General features: G+C 39.9%; 1 pseudogene across 1 annotated transcript in view; it reads left to right on the top strand.

Moving 5' to 3' along the window:
- LOC306885778 (tRNA dimethylallyltransferase-like) overlaps positions 1–22,311 on the top strand; it is a 55,423-nt pseudogene that overhangs the window by 7,472 nt on the left and 25,640 nt on the right. The window contains exons 2-7 of the transcript XR_013785934.1: positions 11,335–11,503; positions 15,670–15,764; positions 16,767–16,918; positions 18,827–18,848; positions 18,997–19,144; positions 19,232–19,337. The product of XR_013785934.1 is annotated as a tRNA dimethylallyltransferase-like (transcript). The remainder of the gene's footprint in view (positions 1–11,334; positions 11,504–15,669; positions 15,765–16,766; positions 16,919–18,826; positions 18,849–18,996; positions 19,145–19,231; positions 19,338–22,311) is intronic.

Genomic DNA, 22,311 nt, shown 5'->3' with positions numbered 1-22,311 from the left:
GATGGGTTTTTTTTTGTTGAGTTCTGTTCGAGGCAGGCTACAGTGAAGCCGCTATTGACGTGCTGAATTGGTGCCTCCATGCCTATTATGCAGAGTAGCTTTCATTGGACATTCAACGGCTATACGGCTTACACAGGACACTATTTACATTTTGAATGACAGTACTGTACGGAGGGTTAGAATGGGACTAAGCTGAGAGAGCGACCGATTGTTCTTGTGGTCAGGTTTGGATTGAATATTTGAATAATGGTTTGTTGAAGTCTGGTACCCAAAAAAAAGCAGTGACCTGAAAGGTCAAAGAGGCCAGGCTTCAATGGACCTCGGGTCGACCAACCGCTCATGGGAACCCCAGCTGAGGTCACTAAGGCTGTAACCGGAGAAAAGAAAGAAGGGATTTTAGATGCTTAGGGGCATTCTGCCTTTCACACGAGGTCTTCAAGACCCCAGCAGCCTTTTTCATTGGCCATTCACAAGAGTGAAGGACCAAGAGACCTTAACGCAAACGGTTATTAATGGACTTTAGTGGCTGTATGGGTTCACTGATGTGGAACCGATTCTTACTACTCTTTGCTGGTGTCAGCTTTTGATCAGTGTAAAAGCAATCCTAAGGGTTTAAGGGTATCATGGTAACATGGATTACAGAAAAATGAGATACCTCGGAAAAACCTGTAGAAACACCCACGCCGTCGTCTTGGAGCTACAATGACCTGCTAACTGACAATAGCCCGGATATAATGAATGGTAACTAATAACACGGGGCAGCCATTGGGTCTCCATAAAGCGTTGATGTTATAGTTAATAATAGGGAGATTATATATTGGTACAATGCAAAACTCTCATTCTTAAGTCAATCGATGGCACAAATTCAGCTTCTTACTGAGAGTACCAAACAAATGTTTTCTGAGACAAGATGTTTGGCTATGTTTGGGCTTTTGTTTCACTCTGATTTTTGACACGGTAATGGAAAGATTGTTTGAGAAACAAATATATTCAGTATGAATGTTTTAATGAATTATATATCAATATGTCATTCAAGTATAATAAACTATACATCAATAAATGTACTCTTTAACGGTACATTCACACGGGGGGTCGGTGTCAACGCCTCTCATTTACTTTGGATGGAATTACATCAAGCATTGCCAAACTGAATTGTGGGTCCGTCGCATTGCATCACTGTCGTTGCTCACGGCAGAAGTTGAAAACTTTTCAATTTTTCAACTGCCAATGCAGGCATCAGCCAATCAGATTGCCTTATGCAAATACCATAGCGCAGATGCTAGCCAATCACTTTCATGCCTCAACAGAAAACTAATGTGATTGGCTGTTGTCACTATCAGTGTTTCCCACACATAGACGAATCTGTGGCGGTGCGCCACAGATTAAATTCCGACCGCCACAGATTCAACACCGAATCTGTGTTGAATCTGTGGTCAGATTCAACACCGACCAAAAAAAAAAAAATCAATACCGACCGTCACATATTGCGTTTCGTTATTCTTTTGTACGTTATTCTATTTAAAACACGCAGCGAATTCGTTCAACTGCATTTCCTTTCCCTGCTCTCTCTTCATCTCTCTGTCACTCACGCGTCTCTCCCTCACACACACACACACACACACGCACACAGCCCCTCCCCTCCGTGCACACCACATCTGTCTGTATCATCTTTGGAGAGAAGACGGCTGGCGAAAGGTTGGTATCTCGTGAACACTTTTAACACACAATCACAGATTAAAAAGTGCTATAAAATATTTTATATTCTGAATACAATAGTTTCAGTGTGTTGATGTTACTGTAAGTCCCGACCCTTAGCAAACGCGATTGCGCCTTCTTTAGAAAGTTAACTAGTCGCAAGTTTGCGGTAAAATGTAGGCTAGCCTAGTTGGGTTGTCGAGGTCAAAACACTATATGTAGCAGCTGTGAATCAAATAAACGTGTTATAAATTATGTTGTTTCTTTACTCTTACACCGAATGTTGTCCTTTAGGGGATCCAATCGTATCCCCTATCCAATCGTTCTTTTCATCTGCAGCCACCCCCCCCCCCCCCCCCCCCCCGGGCTGACCACCACACATTGCCTTCAAACCTGTGGGAAACACTGACTATGATGGTCGCGTCAGCACTAAACTGCACACACGCCCTCCATTAAGCATCGACGTTGACGCCCCGTGTGAATGTTCCGTAATTAATTCTGTGTAGTAGGGCTGTGTAAATAATAGTGCGATGATCATGCGCATCTCGTCAGTAAAGCCGGTTCTGTGATTAGTAGTAAATCACATTCATTATCGTAGACAATACATCGCCGATACTCTGTGTACTTAAATGCTGCTCCATCTGAAAGCACGTGATGGAGATTTGCTACTAATCACAGAACCAGCTTTATTGATGAGATGCGCATGATCATCGCACTCTATGTGCACAGCCTTACCGTGTACATTAATTATTTTAGAAATGAAGATGCACTTCAGTGGCATGTTTTCCCTTTTTTTTTTTTTTTTTTAAACCTTGTGATATGGCATGTGGGCAAAATGAAAGGTCATCATAGGCTAACTTTTGGACACCTCTGTGTTTAAGCATCTGCTAAAATGTGGGGGAGCCACTTAAGAAATTCAAAGAGACCTGATCATTCAGGTTCATAGGCGCAGTATCACGTTTCTCAGGCTGGTTCTCAAGAACTTTAGCACTTCTAATAATTGGACCTTTGCTCTCAGCATAATGCCCCAAATCTTTGGCCCTCGACCCCAGGTAATGTGATTAATTTCTCATGACTTGTGAACTGGAATAGACTGACATTGAGATGCATTGAAAGAGATTTTTACTCTGGTTTTGCTTTTTAATAAGTTTTTTTTTTTATTATTCTTTATCTCTTTTGTAAAAGTTTCATTATCAGTAGAATCCAGCAAACATTTGCCCTTTAGTAAATGCAGCTCGACTCGGAAACGAGCCTTTCTTTTGATCTCCATTCTTTGGTGACCAACTGACTCAGCTGAGCACAAGACCTCATTCACTTATCACTTGAATGTCCATTCACATACTCAATAACTATTTACCTGAACTTTATTTAACATTGTGACATGATGTGAAGACTCTTTCAAAGACAGATACTCTAAGGATGTTCTCTCTCTCTCTCTCTCTCTCTCTCTCTCTTCCGCTTTCTTCCCCACATGACAAATGACAGGCCTTGACTCATCTGTGCTCTCCAGTTTCACGGGATAACCGTAATTCAAAGAGAATCATTTATCAACCTGATTTGAATGCTCTGCTGGACGCAGTCCTTTAAAGCATTTGTCTTATTTCTGCTCATTTTTTTCTGAGCTCTTTGATAAGGTGTTGCACCTGTTTGAGCACTTGTTCGTACTAACATCTCCCTGCATGCTGGATTAATGGATCAGACCTCAAAGCAGACAGAACCTGCTGTCTGAAAGCTGCATGGACAGCACTGGAAACCCACAGGGGCCTTGCCATGTAAAATGTACCCAGAAATTATTGCAATCAGGCTGCTTTGCAAATTAATCCATTCCCAGAGGTTTAGTCATACAGTTGCCACAATGTGGCTCATCTGTCAATTAATTGATTGGATTTTAATTTTGCATTAGTATGAGATTTATTTTTAATAAATAATTTTTATTTAAATCTATTTCCCTTGTACCTTCTGTATGTGAGAATGAATTATATATTGTTACTAGAGTTATCTTAGTATTATTTGTATGGTATTAGTGCTTATTGAAATTCAGTATTTTCAATGTAGTTTTCATTTTAGTAATTGTATTTGCTTGTTCCATGTTTATTTATTTTTCTTTTTTTATATTTCTTTAATTTCAATTTGAATAATTTTAGTACTTAAACATTTTTAGGCCCGGTTTCACAGACAGGGTTTAGACTAAGCCAGGATTAGGCCATAGTTCAATTAGGACATTTAAGTATTTTTTATAAACATACTTAGAAAAAAAACGTTACTGGGGTGCATCTTGAGACAAACCAATGGCACTGATATATTTTAAGATCTGTCAGTGTAAATTTATTTAAGTTGAAACAGCCAAGATTTACATTTTAGTCTAGGATTAGGCTTAAGCCTTGTAAGTGAAAGCGGGGGTTTGTTTGTTGTTAATTTTTGTTGAATTAAGATTTTCATTTAATAATTTTATTTAATTTTATTCAGATGTCTTTGAGCTATTTTTAATTTTGATTTTTACTATTTTATTTTTGAATAATTTAGGCAAAATACTAAAACAAGTTTAGTTTCTCTATTGGTTATTGGCTCTTATAGCTGCCATATATTTATAGACTTTTTATTTCTTCTGTTCATACAGCTCTTTTCCATTCAACATATGTCCTTAATGACCAGGTTCACCATAAAAGCATGACGTCAAATAGTAAATAATTACAAAACAAAATTTCTTTACAAAAGAATTATGGGTTTCACAGCCAAAAATCAACAGCATTCAGGTTTGAAAAGACATGAATATATAATGACAGAATTGTAATTTATGGATGTAGATGACAAGGGAAGGGTTAATGTGGCCTTTTTTTGCTTTGAAGGGCCGAGTCAGTTTGTCTGCGTTTGCTCAGGCGCTAAATGCTTTTGGAAGGAACCATTTCCCCCCTTTTGCCAAACACACCAGCAGCTAAATTCAATTTGAGCTCAATGAATGAAAATCCAATTGTGTCAGTCTGTCTGGCCGCCTAGGACTGGCGGCACCACACTTGCCCGCTGTGATGTCTGCATTCATCCCGGTGTCTGAGAAACCTCGACAGAGCTCAAGATCGGCCTGATATCCCGTTAAACTCCCGCGCTGGTCTGTCAGTGCAGACTGAAGCGAGAAATAGAAGTGATGTCTCTCATTTATTCTCCATTGCTTATCTCCTCTGGCTCCCTGTTCTGTCCTCCTAGAAAAGCCTAAAAGGAGGTGCGGAAATGGGTTAGTTGTGGGTGGGGTGTTGAGTGCGGCGCGATTCAGAAAGCCTCCACAAATGATGACTGCACGATAGCACTAAAGCGAGGGGAAAGAGCAACATCGTGAATGATTTATTAGCTTGGCTTCACTGAGCCATTCCTGGAGGAGAGGAGGAACGGTTTGGAAAGAAGAATGGGGCAGCTTGAATGACTGCACGATTGGGGCGTTAAAGATGTATAGTGGGAGGTACAGTGTTGGAGAAACTCAGTTTGCAGTTTCCACCTCTGATACAGAAGCAGGCTTCTCATTTATTCTTATTGTCATCAATGTGTCATAGATTTGTACAAATTAAAAGCCTCTTTTTGAGGAGAGGTGTGCTATTACTTTCCTAAATGCTTGAGCTTAAAGTTTTCACCTAGATGATAAACCAGGTGAAACATGGTACATCCCAGACTTTGTTTACTAGTCTTGTAAAGTAGATGTTACAGTATGATACTATATAACCAAAGACATGTAGATTTCTCATTCTTTGTTTATTTAGGTAGCTTGTATTTAACTGCTTTGCATACTAGCTCAGCACACTGTTTGCCAATTAGACTGCTAGCTTAGCTTATAGTCTCCGCAAATGTTCAATTTTATTTTTTATTTGATGTATTATAGATTTTGTTTTATTAGGCATTACAAATCACCACTACCTTTTGGGTTTTTGTACAAATTCAGTTCAACATGGATGACTTTCGTTTCATCTGAATATCATCTGTATAGTGGGCACAAAAAAAACAACAGTATTTGAAAAATAGTCCAAATTCATACTATTAAGTAGTGTAAAATCTTGTCTAATTAATTGAAATCATGAAACGTATAAAATTTTACAACAAAAAATTAAAATTGTTCCCCAAATTCTGTTTGAATTTATCTAGATTTTAATGGTTCAATTCAGTTTTAATAACAGAAAACCATGTCTTATCAATTCATAAAGCTTTTTCAGTATAATAATTTACTAAATTTTATATGATGTCAATTTTATATCAGATGAAGTGACACTCAGAGCAGCTCTGGAGATGAAGTTCATGTCCACATGTAGTGGGACAGCAGACGCTACAAAACACAAAGAGACATACAGAACAAGTAGACTGCTTGTTTAATAGGGCTGTGTATTGGCAAGAATCTGGCGATACGTTACAGGGGTTGTGATACGATATATTGCGATACATTGAGATATTGTAAGCAAGGCGATATATTGGGATATTTCTTATTTTAGAAATAGGATATATATTTTTTTAGGAAAGCTGTCATTAAGAACACACCACCATATGCAAACCTTAGCAAAAAAATAAAAAATAAATAAAAAGTTTAACCAACACACTGCAGAATACACTGGGGTCTGCATGTGCAATAATCAGTCCCTATAACATTCAACATGATTGAAGCACTTTTTGTGCAGTACGAGTAAAGGGGGAAATATTCAAGTGCTTGCATGATTCTTTAGTTAAATGTATGTATAAAATGTATTTTATAAAAATACAAAAATATATATTTATAGACTCTACTTTAAAGGTTCACAGTTTAAGTTTACAATTGTGACATTTGATCTGAACAAAAAATGGCATCTGCTTAATATCAATGAAAAATAAAGTGCTTGCAGGATTCCTAAAGAAAACAAAACAATTGTAAAACAATCAAATAAATACAGATGTTAAACATTCTCAGAACTTTTTAACTTGGATTTCACAGGTTTTTCAGTTTGTATTTATGTTCTGAGTGGAATCGCCGAGACCGCGATGCGAGCACCGCCCCAACTGCACAAAACGCCCCCGAATTACGAGAGAAAGCAGCAGCTGCACGGCGACTCTACTGCCCGCCGCACCCCGTGCAAAGGCTCTTCAACACGGGACGCGGCAAGCGGCAAAACCGAGATTGCGCTCGCGCCGCGGGCCCAGGGCATTACCACAAAAGGACAAATGGCGCCACACTTCAGCTTTGTACATCGAAACGAGAGCTGGAACAATTCTATCATCGTCCATTACTGGCAGCGAACTATATTAACACTAACATTAGTGGAGTATTGATGCTAGTATTTCCTGTCACTGTTTAAGTTCAGAATATGAACTCAAAACTAAACAACTGCCATGAATCTTGTATGATTTTTTTTTTTTTCTTTTTTTTTTTTTTTCTTTTTTAAATCTCGATATTCCGTTTTGGAGAATCGATACAGTATCGCCAAACAAAATATTGCGATACTCGCGTGTATCGATATTTTCTTACACCCCTATTGTTTAAATGGCAGTCTTTTGTGCTTAAATGCTCATATTGTGATCTGCATTACTTTTTTTTTTTTTTTTTTTTTTTTTATGTTCACAATCATAAAGTAGGTTCATCAAGCGAGGTACTTAATACTCAGACAGTATGTGATTCTGTATTCCAGCTTTTATCATCATCAACAATAATGTTTGATACTTAGTTAATTGTCATGACTTGCGTCAGTCTTGCTTTTGGTCGTGCTGTTTCTTCTCTCCGTTCCTCCTACTCGATGACCCTCCCCCTGTATGTATAGTGGGGAGCAGCTGTCTCGTGAGTGGCCTGAGGTGCTGTGGATCAGCCGCGGCCGGCTCTAATAGCTCAACACTAAGCCATTGTCTGGGGACTCGTCTGAGTGTTTGCGGTTTGGGTCACTGGATTCACTACACCCTTTATGCCCATTCACCCCCTTTTCCCTTTGCTTTCTGTCTTTCTCTTTCTTTGGGTCTCATATATACACACTCTCATTCACACTGTCTCATACAAAGAAAAATTGTCCCCACCCCGTTGGGCTGTGGTCGACACACAGACTTGTGATGACTGTGTCGCCGTGTCTTGCTTGGTTCTTGTGTATGCTGAGCGCTTGGATTCTCTCACCCTGCAGCAACTGTTATTACCTCATAAATGCTGTTATTGTCTTTTATACAATTGGAAAATGTGAAATTGTGGATGTGAAATAAGGAGTCCACATTTGTTCTGTTCCTGTTTCCACTCCTCTCTTTCAATCCCCCCCCCCCCTCTGTGGACCAGTTGTCCTCATTAATAATGAGTTTCAATTAGACACTCTGGCTCTCTAGAACATGTCTACACACGCACTCACGCACACACAGGCAGCTGCATGGGATTAGATGCCTGCCATTCAAGCCATGGAAGGGCATGAGACCAAACAGCAGGACTTCAGCCCTGCAACGTCAACCAGACAAAACGAGGCAAGCGCAAGAAAGGCTAATCGTAATAAAGAATCTTCAATCGCTTAATCAGTCAAATTGAACATGTCTGTGAGATGAAAGTCAGGAAACTAGATACAGAATGGATGTAGAAGTACAGTTTGTTCACTATGGTGTACTGTCGTACAGTGAAACTTGAAATCTTTCCCCAGATTTTCCGTCAATAAAAATCTGATCTCTCATCCACTTTGTTTGTGAGAAATTTTGTCAAAGCAAGTTTGTGCCAGTGCTTGTTAAATGAACAGAATATTCCAGTTCCAGTTTTCCTTCTGTTAACTGATTGAAACTAAGGTACACAACAAAACCATACATGAAACAAACTGTACTTCCATTAAATTTTGTCACAAACAAAAATGCGTGAAACATTGGACATTTTTGGGAAAACATTTAATAGGTGAAATTCTGGTTCAGAATGAGATTAGTTTTTTGCAAGAAACTTGCCATCAATTTCCTAACAAGCAAGGTTGTGGTGATTTTCATTAAACGATAGCCAGTTACAGATGTTTCCCCATAAAACAGTCTTTTATATGTTGTACTTTGACATTTAAAATAGCTATCCACAAGTTTTCAGTGGACAAAATATTCCAGCTTCATCTGTAAAATGATTGACAACATGTTATACACCAGCATGACACATTGAACTTCCGCCCCTCACAGGCACATCTGCATTTGTGCCAGATTAAATATGCCTTCTATTAAATTGCTAGAGTGAATAAAAATTAAATAAAATCTGGGTAAGAGGCGCACTGGTAATTTGAAGCCTGGAGCACAGGGTGGGCTCTGTATCAGTGAGAGGCTGGTACGGAGCCTAATGAAAGAGGGTAACGAACGGGGAACACAACTCACTAATGCCTGCAGCACTTAAGAAACGTGGCCCCAAATGAGAGCCACATGACTAGGGGCTAAAATGACATAATGCTAGGGGCCCTATACAACCTCCCGGAAGAACGGAAGAGCACATGTATTTTTTTTTTTCTGCGGTAGTTGCAGGGTTTCTTGGTTTTTGGATATGTGGTATTTCAAAGTGGTCAAACTTAATGTTTTTCTCTCAGATCTAACCTCGATGGAACGTGTTGCATCCTGTATGTAGCCTACACCCATCCCCCCCACCCCCCTTTACTGCATCTTGTTTTTGAATGCAATTATATTTCCTACTGTAGAAAATAATGTGGGAAATTGGAGTACAATTCAAGTTGTGAGAAAAAGTTGTGATCATGTAAAGAATATACAGTCAGACCCACTTTATGACCCACAAAACTTAATCAAACCAATTGGTTTCACTCTCGTGTTAACTGCAGTTTCAATAATGAAACTGTTAAGATATCTGTTAAGATGTCTCTTTGGGGTAGATTTCCATCTGTATCTCATCTCTGTTGATGCTTTACATAAAAGGGATAATTCACCCAAAAATGAAAATCATTAATTACTCACCCTCATGTCATTCCAAACCTGTAAGATCTTTGTTCATCTTTGGAACACAAATTAAGATATTTTGGATGAAATCTGAGAGCTTTCTGACCCTCCATAGACAGCAATTCAACTGATACGTTTAAGGCCCTGAAACATAGTAGGGACATTGTTAAAATAGTCCATGTGACATCAGTTCAAACCAAGCTACAAGAATACTTTTTGTGTACAAGAAAACTAAAATAATGACTTTTATTCAACAATTACTTTTCTTCTGTGTCAATAGCACAATTGTCATACTTTTCTGTCTTTTTTAATTATTATTTTAAAGATCCACCTACCATTTCCACTATCTGTAGAACTTGTCACCACCCTCATTTGTTTGTCTGTCACCTGATCTGAAATGCCCTCGCTACAGATCTGTGGAGCTCCCAGCATGCTGGTCTCTCAGGCCATGTGCTTTGCTGTATCGATCCCTCATCATGCAACATTATTAGCGGAGTATCTGCAGTCTCAACATTGTTGTCGTTTTTCTACTGATCTTGAAATGCTCTTTTCATAGGTAACTCACGAGGATTTGATGCAAATGATTGTCCATCCAGGCGGTTTATGGAAAATAGCAAGGCAGATTAACAAATGAACATCCACGTTTACATATAAACGTATTCAGCAACTGATGAACTTTAGTTTCACCACATTGTTTTTGGCAACGGTGTTGGAGTGACCAAAAATGTTGTGTGTTGTTCTCAGGCTCCGCATTTATGAAAGTTTATGTGGTTGTTGGTAAACTCCTTGCTTTGTTAGTTTATCTTAACAAGCTTAGTGACCCAACACTGTGTTTTAGTTTTATTTCAAGATCGAAAAACAGCTGTTATTGATTCCAAGTTTTCACAGAGTTGGAGGCCTTTAAATTCGAAATATTGCGTTCAAGAGGGCTGGCTCTAAAAAGCAGGCGTTTTACTTGGGCAGTAAAAAACAGAATGGCAGTACCATGCCAAGTTCTGAGGCGATTAAGACCTTCTGCGTGTTTTAATCGCGCCCCTTTATTAGTGTTTACCATTCTGCTCTGGAGAGAATGGGCTGAATTCTTGTCTCTCCTCATATGCTGTTCATCCCATTCACCTCACCAAGATTTCACTGGCAGGGATGTCCTGTGGAGAGCACAGGGGAAAAGATCTCAATAATTCAGTAGCATTTCTTCCTAACTTGCCGAAATCGGCACGCAAGGGCAGAGGAGTTACGGTAAGCTGTTCTGAATTTAGCCACGGCGGTGCACGCATGCCCTTGATCTCGAAACCCTGCTGACACCCCTGACAAGTTCCTTGAATGACCACAACGCTTTATGGTGTCTACTTATAGACTGATGCTGCAAAACTAGGCTTGTAAATTCAGAACTGGTTCTTGTTCATTCATATACTCAAATCCAATGTTTTCATTGAGGTTCATCAAAGACAATAGATATTTCTGTTGAGGTGCAAACAAATGCCTTTCTGCTCCTACACAGTCACACAAACACTACAATCCTCATGAAGAATCTTGACAATAGTTATGTAGGAGAGAGCGAAAAAGTGCTTGTGACCTGTTTTGCCTCTGTCTCACTGGGCAGTTTTTGAAAGGATTCTCTTTAAGGATTCATGTAGTTATCATGTCATGATGAACCAAGAGAAAACTGTAATGTGTTGTATGAAGCATACAACATTTACTACCTTCCTTCATACTTTACTATACATAAATTTCTTCTTGCTGCTTCTTTGCTTAAATGATCTCGTTGGTTTCTCACTGCAGGTTTACAAAGGGCTGGACATTATCACCAATAAGGTTACAGCTCCTCAAGCCCAGTGTCGCCATCACATGATCAGCTTTGTAGATCCATTGGTTAGTTGAAACACTGTGGTGGACTTCAAGAACAAGGCTCTGTCTCTCATATCCTTTCTGAAATGGCCTACTCTTCATAGTGAAATTCCAGACTACTCTAGGTCGAATTAAATTATTTAAGGCATTTTTCCATGTCTGTGCTTGATTCATGAGCAAGTGACTCTTATAAACCGTTTTTTTAATGAGTCACAAGATTTACACCGCTTTTTCAAACGTCACTTGTGACCAAAAGGCTTGTTCACTCTAAGGATAGTAACTATCTAGTTATTGTATATACTCACTGGCCACTTTATTAGGTACACCTGTTCAATCGCTTGGTAACACAAATTGCTAATCAGCCAATCACATGGCAGCACCTCAATGTATTTAGATATCTAGATGTGGTGAAGACGACTTGCTGAAGTTCATACCAAGCATCAGAATGGGGAAGAAAGGAGATTTAAGTGACTTTGAACGTGGAATGGTTGTTGGTGCCAGACGGGCTGGTCTGAGTATTTCAAAAACTGCTGATCTACTGAGATTTTCACGCGCAACCATCTCTAGGGTTTACAGAGAATGGTTCGAAAAAGAGAAAATATTCAGTGAGCGGCAGTTGTGTGGACGAAAATGTCTTGTTGATGTCAGAGGAGAATGGGCAGACTGGTTAGAGATGATAGAAAGGCAACAGTAACTCAAATAACCACTCGTTACAACCAAGGTATGCAGAATACCATCTCTGAGCGTACAACACATCGAACCCTGAAGCAGATGGACTACAGCAGCAGAAGACCACACAGGGTGCCGCTCCTGTCAGCTAAGAACAGGAAACAGAGGCTACAATTCGCACAGGCTCACCAAAATTGGACAATAGAAGATTGGAAAAACATTGCCTGGTCTGATGAGTCTCGATTTCTGCTGCGACATTCAGATGGTAGGGTCAGAATTTGGCGTAAAGAACATGAAAGCATGGATCCATCCTGCCTTGTCTCAACGGTTCAGGCTGGTGGTGGTGGTGTAATGGTGTGGGGGATATTTTTTTTGGCACACTTTGGGCCTCTTAGTACCAATTGAGCATCTTTTAAACGCCACAGCCTACCTGAGTATTGTTGCTGACCATGTACATCCCTTTATGACTACAGTGTATCCATCTTCTGATGGCTACTTCCAGCAGGGTAATGCACCATGTCACAAAGCTCAAATCATCTCAGACTGGTTTCTTGAACATGGCAATGAGTTCACTTTACTCAAATGGCCTCCACAGTCACCAGATCTCAATCCAATACAGTACCTTTGGGATGTGGTGGACAGGAGATTCGCATTATGGATGTGCAGCCGACAACTGCGTGATGCTATCATGTCAATATGGACCAAAATCTCTGAGGAATGTTTCCAACACCTTGTTGAATCTATGCAGACCCGATCCTCCCTATACGCAGAATACACAAGCTGCGTAGGGCCCCTGAAACACCAGGGGGCCCACTTGCTCTCAAACATGATTTCATTTGTTTCGTTTTTGAATTTGGCCAGTGGTTATGAAAATATGAATGATCATTTATTTTAAAGCGGTGCGCTGTCACCCTTTCTACGTAAAAATGTGAAATCATGTAACGTGAATGTCTAAAATCTCTTGATCGAGACTAAAAAAACGAGTTGAAAGCGAGCGGAGGAAGGAGACACTGTTTCTCAAGCGCTTTCCGCGAGCGTGATTCGAGATGGAGTGAACGCAGACAAATGCGTTTCATACCACGCACATCCATCCCCATACAAATAAAATAACCCTCAAGCTTACTGAAGACAAGTCGCCGTTTACAAGCAATGGGATGGAAAAACTACAGTAGAACAAATAAGAAATGCTACATGCACTGTATAAAGTAATCAAATAAAACACTGTATATTCTTCACTTTTATTATGATTAAAATGGATGACAGACAGCTGGAATGTTAGACTGCTATTACATTAAGAGCTGCCCGGATTTAATATGCTATTACACGCGATTTCTTTTCCAGCTGTTTGCTTTTACTTAAGACTTAAAGGGTTCCTCCACCCCAAAATGAAAATTTTGTCATTAATCACTTACCCCCATATAGTTCCAAACCCGTAAAAGCTTTGTTTGTCTTTGGAACACAATTTAAGATATTTTGGATGAAAACCGGGAGGCTTGTGATTGTCCCATTGATTGCCAAGTAAATAACACTGTCAAGGCTCAGAAAAGTATGAAAGACATTGGCAAAATTGTGCAGCTGACACAGAACAGCGTACGCAGTTTGTGTCCAGCGGATACTCTCCAAAATGGCGCTACGGTGATGCAGAGGACTAATAAAGTCATAATTTTTATTTTCTTTGCTTACAAAAAATATTCTCGTTGCTTCATAACATTCAGATTAAACCACTGATGGCAGATGGACTATTTTGACGATGTCTTTCATACTGTTCTGGGCCTTGACAGTGTTGTTTACTTGGAAGTCAATGGGACAGTCACAAACCTCCTGGTTTTCATCCAAAATATCTGAAATTGTGTTCCCAAGGCTAAGGAAGCTTCTACGGGTTTGGAACGACATGGGGGTAAGTGATTAATGACAATTTTCGTTTTGGGGTGGAGAAACCCTTTAAATGACTGTTTACGAGGATACTTGCAAAGATGGGCATTTTGTAGCACAGCAACGTCACATGAGTGTGCAACCACAATAGAGAAGATAGTCCAAAATTTCGTGTCTACCAGTATATCGCCAACCCCTACTATATAGTTATAGTTATCTTTCTCAGCATGTACTGGTCTTAAGCAATCTGAATCATGGTCAGTGAAGCATTCAGGGCTGTTATTGAGTTTACAATCGACTCCCTTACTGAACAGTGAGTAATTTTATGATTATTCTGTAATTTGAGGAGCCAATTTCTCCTTAGTCTCCTCCATAGACTGGAGCCTTGTGACTAGCTAACTGGGTGACTAGTCGGCCACTTTTGCCCAATCTATACTCCCCATAATTAACAGCTTCAGAAATTCGTTTAGTTGACAGGCCCTTCTAAATATAAATGCTTTATATTTTGTCTCTGCAGATGAAATTAATGGGCCATTACTCAGCCTTTTAAGATATCATCTGCAAACTTCTTAATGATCGTTCTGAGTAATTGTTCTTTTAAAATGTCAACGCCTCGCTGACATCAGTGACACTGCTTTTGTGAGACTGTGCCATGTTTGAATGGAAATCCCAATCTTTTAATTTCTCGTCTTTTGTGGAATGTGGCATTTCCCAGCGAGCCACATGAATGGCTGTGGCATTTTATGAGTGGGCGCTGGGTTGTACTCCCTCGGCATGTTCTTTCATTAAATGCAAGGGCATAACTGGAAATGCGTGTACCAGAGACGGAGAGAGTCACTGTCCTCGTTTTCCCCACCCGCCTGCTGCAGATGTTTGCTGAGAGATGAGGAGGATATTAATAGCTGAGGGAGATGCTGTGAGGAGGTGGGGCGGCTCTCGCAGTGTCTGGAGGAGCACTGCCGCAGACACCTCGCACCAAGAAATGAGGAGTGGCGGGTGATGAGCTTTCTAGTCTCACTTCCACACTGAAGAGTGGTGACAACTACTAGAAAGCACGCTGTGTAATTTCTCTTACAAAATTAATAATCAAGATAGGATATTAAGAGAAATTATCTTGTTGTTTTTCTCATAATCGTCTGTCATAATCATTCAGAAATGCTTTAATACTCTTTCGCAATCTCGTCCCCACCCCTTTCCTGCTTCTTGCTCTTCTCTCCTCCTCTCTTTCGTTTTCTCCACCTCCCTCCCGAGGGATCACAGGCTGATGCGGATGGGGTGGACAGCGTGCGGCCAGGCTGCTTTGATATTGATGCATGTGACCTGGAAGTGTGTCCGGGAGTGTGTGTTTGTCCGTCTTGATCGAGGGGGAGTGTTGATGCGCCTTCTCTTATTGAAGCAGTTATCGAAATGCTCCGTGGAGGCAGCCTTTGATGCCGTTTTATTACAATCTTTAGCAGAATCCCAGCAATCATGTTGAACCAGCTGCCCTCTCAAGGCACCAAGCCTGGACATTACATGCATTATTGCTAGAGTGGCTATAGATCTAGGAATATGATATTGCATTTCAGTCAAGCACTGCAGCAGTGGAGCACTTTGCAGTCTAACCCAATGTGGTTTCACATGTATGATCATTGTGCATAATTTCTGTATTGCTTGTAACTCTACTGTCATTAATTTGAGAAATTAATTCCTTGTCTGGGAGTTTGACTTCCTTAATGTCATACATAGAGGATATGCATCGTCAGAGAAAGCTGCCCATCTTTGTTGGGGGCACAAACTACTACATTGAGTCCATTTTATGGGAAGTGTTCATGGACACTGGGGTAAATATGAATTTTAATGTTTGAGTATAAACAATTGCCCTGTTCCAAAATCTAGTGAGTAGCCTGCGTGGGCAGCATTTTGAAGTGACAATGTAACAAAAGTAGTGACTGATCTTTTCTTCTTTGTGACATACAAGTGAGACGGATTATCGAAAAAGAAAAAAAAAATTGTGGGAACTGTGTATTGGTTGATTGCATGGAGGCAGATATAGACTGCCTTGATTGAGATGGTCCTCACTGCAGTACACAAGATCCAGGAGGCGTGGTTGGATCCAGATCAACTCCTCCCACCTTACATATACCTGTCTCCACCCCCTGATCCCTAAACCCACCTATCTCCACCCATAAACCTGCCAGTCTCCACCCCCTAGATGTAGATCCTACCATGCCCCCTAGATTGTGTTTTCTCTGCCGTGAGGGGCTACTGAACTGATTGGAGAAGTTCGACACATGTCACCAGAATACCACATTTTTATTTATTTTTATTAAAAATTACATATTCAACTATTGAACCATTTACAATAAGATCAGTAACATTCATTTAAATAGAAATGGTAAATTACTCTTTCATGACATATGCTTGCCTTTATCAGGAAGCCTGTTCCATAAGGTAGGAGTCCTAATTATGTTGCCTTTTAAGATAAGATAACTTAAGAGAGAATACAATGCCAGAATGCGTTTTTATGGTATTGATCAAAAAGTTTTGAGTACTCTTTATTAGAATATCATGCTGTTATCTTAGCAACATGCTAATTGAAAACTGTTGAAACCAATTGTAAGTCTCACTATTTGTGTGGCACACAGTGTTGCTGCCTATGTCGAGCTTTCTAAATCGGTCTCTTATGACATTCTGTGATGTTTTGAATGCTGACTTAAAAGGCAGTAGGCAGCGTGGCAGCTCACTACAAACGGAGCTAGTAAGTCTGAGTAATATTAAAAGGCTTTCTGTGCATCTATTTGCAGATCTATTTTAATCGAGTCCTCTGTATGACCTATAGCGGGGGGAGTGACACAGAGTCAGAAAAGGGCGTGGCTTCGGAGTCAAAGGCGGAGCTTGAGAAACTGGGTGGTCCTGAGCTTCACAGACGGTTGAAGGAGGTAGATCCTGACATGGCAGACATATTGCACCCTCATGATGCACGCAAGATTGCAAGGTAATTACTTCAGTGGAAGCACAAAACATTGAGACAAAGCTTAATTACCAGTCACAGGAAAAACTACAGTGTATTTCTACTGAGTGATTATTTCTACCTCTACCACAGATCAGCATACTTTTATAATTTAAAAGTATTTGCTAGAATTCAATGGCTCTGAAAATAGTATACAAAGTAGTCCAGTGTTAGAAAGTAATGCTGCAATAAAGTTTAAGTTCATTAAAATGGACAATTTGGATCTTGGACCTGCAGGCCTGGCTCTTGGGATTAAATCTGCGTTTTGGAGCTTGGTCTTAGGGGGCCTGGCAGTGGTCTTTGTCATGGAACATGATCATCTAGTCTCGACTCCAGCTCTGTATATATAAACATACCTATTTTCTTAATTTGTTCCTATTCTGGGGCATTAAAATTCAAGCCATCACATTAAGTTCCTTAAATGCACAATGGTGATTGTTTATTGGGCTTTTCAGATACCAGTCACCCTATGTACTGCATCTTTACCATTTATTCTTCTTTCAGTGAATGCTGTTTTTTTGTTATACTCAACCCTCTACATTGCGAGTAAATCACTTGCATATGCGACTAAATCTTCACTAAATTATGACTAATATTAGCCACTGGCTAATAAATTCTCAGATTTTACTCGCCAGTGTGTAAGTTGGAGGCTAAGTATATAAGTTTAGCATAGATATATTTTAACTCGCCGAACACTATGACTGAGCGCTTCAAAGCTTCACTCTCCGTCAAGCGATCTGTACTTTTTTTTCAGTTCATCTGAATGGATGCGCAGCACACCTGTGTTTGACGTACCGTAAACTCTAGTGTGAAGGCACATATCTCGTCGTCGCACACGCAAAGAAAGACAGAGCGAGAGAGTCTTACATGCAGAATTGATGTGCTGTTTGATGTACGGTTTGTTCCTTTTGGATCGTTCCTAGCTTTTAAGAATCATACATGCATACACACACACACACACACACACACACATGCAGTATATCAGTCTGGTGAGTAAACTAAAAAATTTACAAGCCAATGGCGATTCAGTTGCCAAGGTGTCCGTAGAGGGCTGGTTATAGTTGTAGTTTTTTTCCCCCCCTCATACATTTAGGGGAAGTCGTGGCCTAATGGTTAGAGAGTCGGACTCTTAATCGAAAGGTTGCGGGTTCGAGTCCCCGGCCGGCAGGGATTGTAGGTGGGGGGAGTGAATGTACAGCGCTCTCTCCACCCTCAATACCACGACTGAGGTGCCCTTGAGCAAGGCACCGAACCCCCAACTGCTCCCCGGGCGCTGCAGCATGGCTGCCCACTGCTCCGGGTGTGTGTTCACGGTGTGTGTGTGTGTGTGCATTTGTTCACTACTCACTGCTGTGTGTGTGCACTTGGATGGGTTAAACGCAGAGCACCAATTTCGAGTATGGGTCACCATACTTGACAATACGTCACGACTTTACTTTTTTTACTTTATTGTTAGAAAAGGAGCGGAGTTGATGTGAACTTGGGTAGAAACCTTATTGTATTGTCTTGTCATGGTAAATTTTGGCATTTGTTGGGCATCTATTTTTGCATCTTTTTTTTTCCACTTGTGTGGGAGAACTGCTGATCGCTGTGGCTTCCAAGCGTGTTACACACGTGTTTTCACATGCCTCAGTTGATGTTTGATTGGTATCAAGGGGCCGATTAGCACCTCTTCTGAGCACATTGTGCTCGCTTAATTGATGCCAGCCTGTGTGCCACTGCGTCTGCATTGTTGCTGTGGTGGAAGAGCTCCTCTCCCACAGTTCACAGTGCTGATGTCTCCTCCTGATATCAGCTCCTTTTGAGGAACTGACAAGCTTGACGAAATCCCATGCACCTCTGCAGCGTGGCGAACCTTAAACTTCATTTTGTTCATCCTTTGTTGTTTGTCAGTAGTTCATCTTGTTCCTCTTTGGTATGTGGTGTGTTCTTTCCAAATATGTTCAGTTGAGAGATTATTTGGCATGCGGAAATCTTTCAAATGCATTTGAGAAATGCTTTAATTTAACTGAAGTTATATGGTATTTTGGCTATAAGCTGATGGTCAGTTGATTGATTTACAGGAGTCTGCTGGTTTTTATGGACAGTTAAACGCAGTTCCACACAGTCAACTTTTGGAGGAGCAGCGAGGACAGGATGGAGGAGATTGTCTTGGGGGTCCCTTGCATTTCCAGGACCCTTGCATCTTCTGGCTGCACTGCAAAACGAATGGTAGCATCATTGTAGATACTTCATTGTAGGTGCTGTAATATGTCTGCAGTATCTTTATTTAATTTCCTCATTCATCCTCTTCTGTAGCTCTAGATGAGAGGTTAGACAAGCGTGTGGATCAGACGTTGTCACTTGGGCTGATTGAGCTCAAAGATGTTCACCAACGCTTTAATGAGAAGATCAAAGAGAACAGGTAGTTTTCACTGTTGTGAATCAGAATATTTTTAGAAAAATTCACAATGAATAATTTATGGAACTGAACACTTAATTTCCTGACAACACAAAACATGCTAACTTGAATGTTGTCCTGCATGCACTTCACAGAACAAAACAATGGCACAAATATACTATAACAAATAAGCAATTTAAAAATAGGCTTTCGTAATTTGTTTTTGGCTGTATGCATTCATCAGTATCTGTAATAAGTTCATTTTACTTGTAACTGGTGACAAATATCAGTAAACAAACAGTTGTGCACCACTATTTTTGAGATTATCTATTTAGTTTTGGAACTAGGTCAGATTTTTGTATTCATAATTCTTGTATTACCTCTGAATGAACCATGTGAAACTTATCTCACACAAGCTACCTGACACAAAAGCTGCACAGCTGTTTTTTCTTTTCTTCAACTGTCAAAGAAATACAAGAAAGCGAAGTTTCACCAGCTGAACCTGTTCTGCAGATCAGACCTTTTAAGTTTACAAGTTCTAGCAAGTTTATGACCTGCTGTTCTTGTCAGGAGGGGTTTCTTGTCTTTAGCCATGGTGGGAATCCAGGGCTTTGATGTTTTCAATAACTGATGTAGAGTTCAGTGACTGAGCCGGTTGAATAACTCTGTGTTTTTAGTAATGTCAGAGTACATGGAGCTATGAGAGGTTGCATTAACACATGTATGACTTTGAATTCATAGGGAAATATATATATATATATATATATATATATATATATATATATATATATATATATATATATATTGTCATACATGTGACAATATATATATTAGGGATGCACGATATTGGAATTCTGCCGATATGCCGATATTTTTCAACTCATTTTGGCCGATATCGATGCCGATATACAGGTCCTTCTCAAAAAATTAGCATATTGTGATAAAGTTCATTATTTTCAGTAATGTACTGATAAACATTAGACTTTCATATATTTTAGATTCATTACAACACAACTGAAGTAGTTCAAGCCTTTTATTGTTTTAATATTGATGATTTTGGCATACAGCTCATGAAAACCCAAAATTCCTATCTCAAAAAATTAGCATATCATGAAAAGGTTCTCTAAACGAGCTATTAACCTAATCATCTGAATCAACTAATTAACTCTAAACACCTGCAAAAGATTCCTGAGGCTTTTAAAAACTCCCAGCCTGGTTCATTACTCAAAACCGCAATCATGGGTAAGACTGCCGACCTGACTGCTGTCCAGAAGGCCATCATTGACACCCTCAAGCAAGAGGGTAAGACACAGAAAGAAATTTCTGAACGAATAGGCTGTTCCCAGAGTGCTGTATCAAGGCACCTCAGTGGGAAGTCTGTGGGAAGGAAAAAGTGTGGCAGAAAACGCAGCACAACGAGAAGAGGTGACCGGACCCTGAGGAAGATTGTGGAGAAGGACTGATTCCAGACCTTGGGGGACCTGCGGAAGCAGTGGACTGAGTCTGGAGTAGAAACATCCAGAGCCACCGTGTACAGGCGTGTGCAGGAAATGGGCTACAGGTGCCGCATTCCCCAGGTCAAGCCACTTTTGAACCAGAAACAGCGGCAGAAGCGCCTGACCTGGGCTACAGAGAAGCAGCACTGGACTGTTGCTCAGTGGTCCGAAGTACTTTTTTCGGATGAAAGCAAATTTTGCATGTCATTCGGAAATCAAGGTGCCAGAGTCTGGAGGAAGACTGGGGAGAGGGAAATGCCAAAATGCCTGAAGTCCAGTGTCAAGTACCCACAGTCAGTGATGCTGGTGTTGGTCCACTGTGTTTTATCAAGGGCAGGGTCAATGCAGCTAGCTATCAGGAGATTTTGGAGCACTTCATGCTTCCATCTGCTGAAAAGCTTTATGGAGATGAAGATTTCATTTTTCAGCACGACCTGGCACCTGCTCACAGTGCCAAAACCACTGGTAAATGGTTTACTGACCATGGTATTACTGTGCTCAATTGGCCTGTCAACTCTCCTGACCTGAACCCCATAGAGAATCTGTGGGATATTGTGAAGAGAAAGTTGAGAGACGCAAGACCCAACACTCTGGATGAGCTTAAGGCCGCTATCGAAGCATCCTGGGCCTCCATAACACCTCAGCAGTGCCACAGGCTGATTGCCTCCATGCCACGCCGCATTGAAGCAGTCATTTCTGCAAAAGGATTCCCGACATTGTATTGAGTGCATAACTGAACATAATTATTTGAAGGTTGACTTTTTTTGTATTAAAAACACTTTTCTTTTATTGGTCGGATGAAATATGCAAATTTTTTGAGATAGGAATTTTGGGTTTTCATGAGCTGTATGCCAAAATCATCAATATTAAAACAATAAAAGGCTTGAACTACTTCAGTTGTGTTGTAATGAATCTAAAATATATGAAATTCTAATGTTTATCAGTACATTACAGAAAATAATGAACTTTATCACAATATGCTAATTTTTTGAGAAGGACCTGTATTTCCTTTTGTTTGGAAACAACACCAAGTCTCTCCTGTGCAGAAATTATAAGCAAAATATTATTAATTTTGGTTAGTTTTTAACAAAGAACTTATTTATTAGAATTAAATAAAAAATATTTTTTTTTATTTATAAAATAAAAGGTTTTTTAACAGTACATTGAAGCTTTGAAAATAAATATAAATCAACTATATCAATCGCTGCATTTTTTCCCCCAGAAAGATGCAGTGTTAACCCTAATATTTTATTTTAAGATTTAACATTTGTAGATGGTCTAAAACAAGAGTTGTAAAAATTCTGAAAATCTTTTAGAGCTCATGATTTGTTTAAAAAATAAAACGTTACACATTAATGAATAAATCAGTATATATAAAATTATTTAATTTACAAGTGTCATGTTTGTGATTTTTTTTTTTTTTCATGTAAGCTATAGCTTCTGACCATTAAATCAAAACATACTTATTTTATTACATCAATTACTGCTTTATTTAATCAGAA

The sequence above is a fragment of the Barbus barbus genome (genome assembly GCF_936440315.1).
Source record: "Barbus barbus genome assembly, chromosome: 19".
In the NCBI taxonomy this organism is placed as follows: domain Eukaryota; kingdom Metazoa; phylum Chordata; class Actinopteri; order Cypriniformes; family Cyprinidae; genus Barbus; species Barbus barbus.
This window is presented reverse-complemented; position numbering and strand designations above follow the sequence as displayed.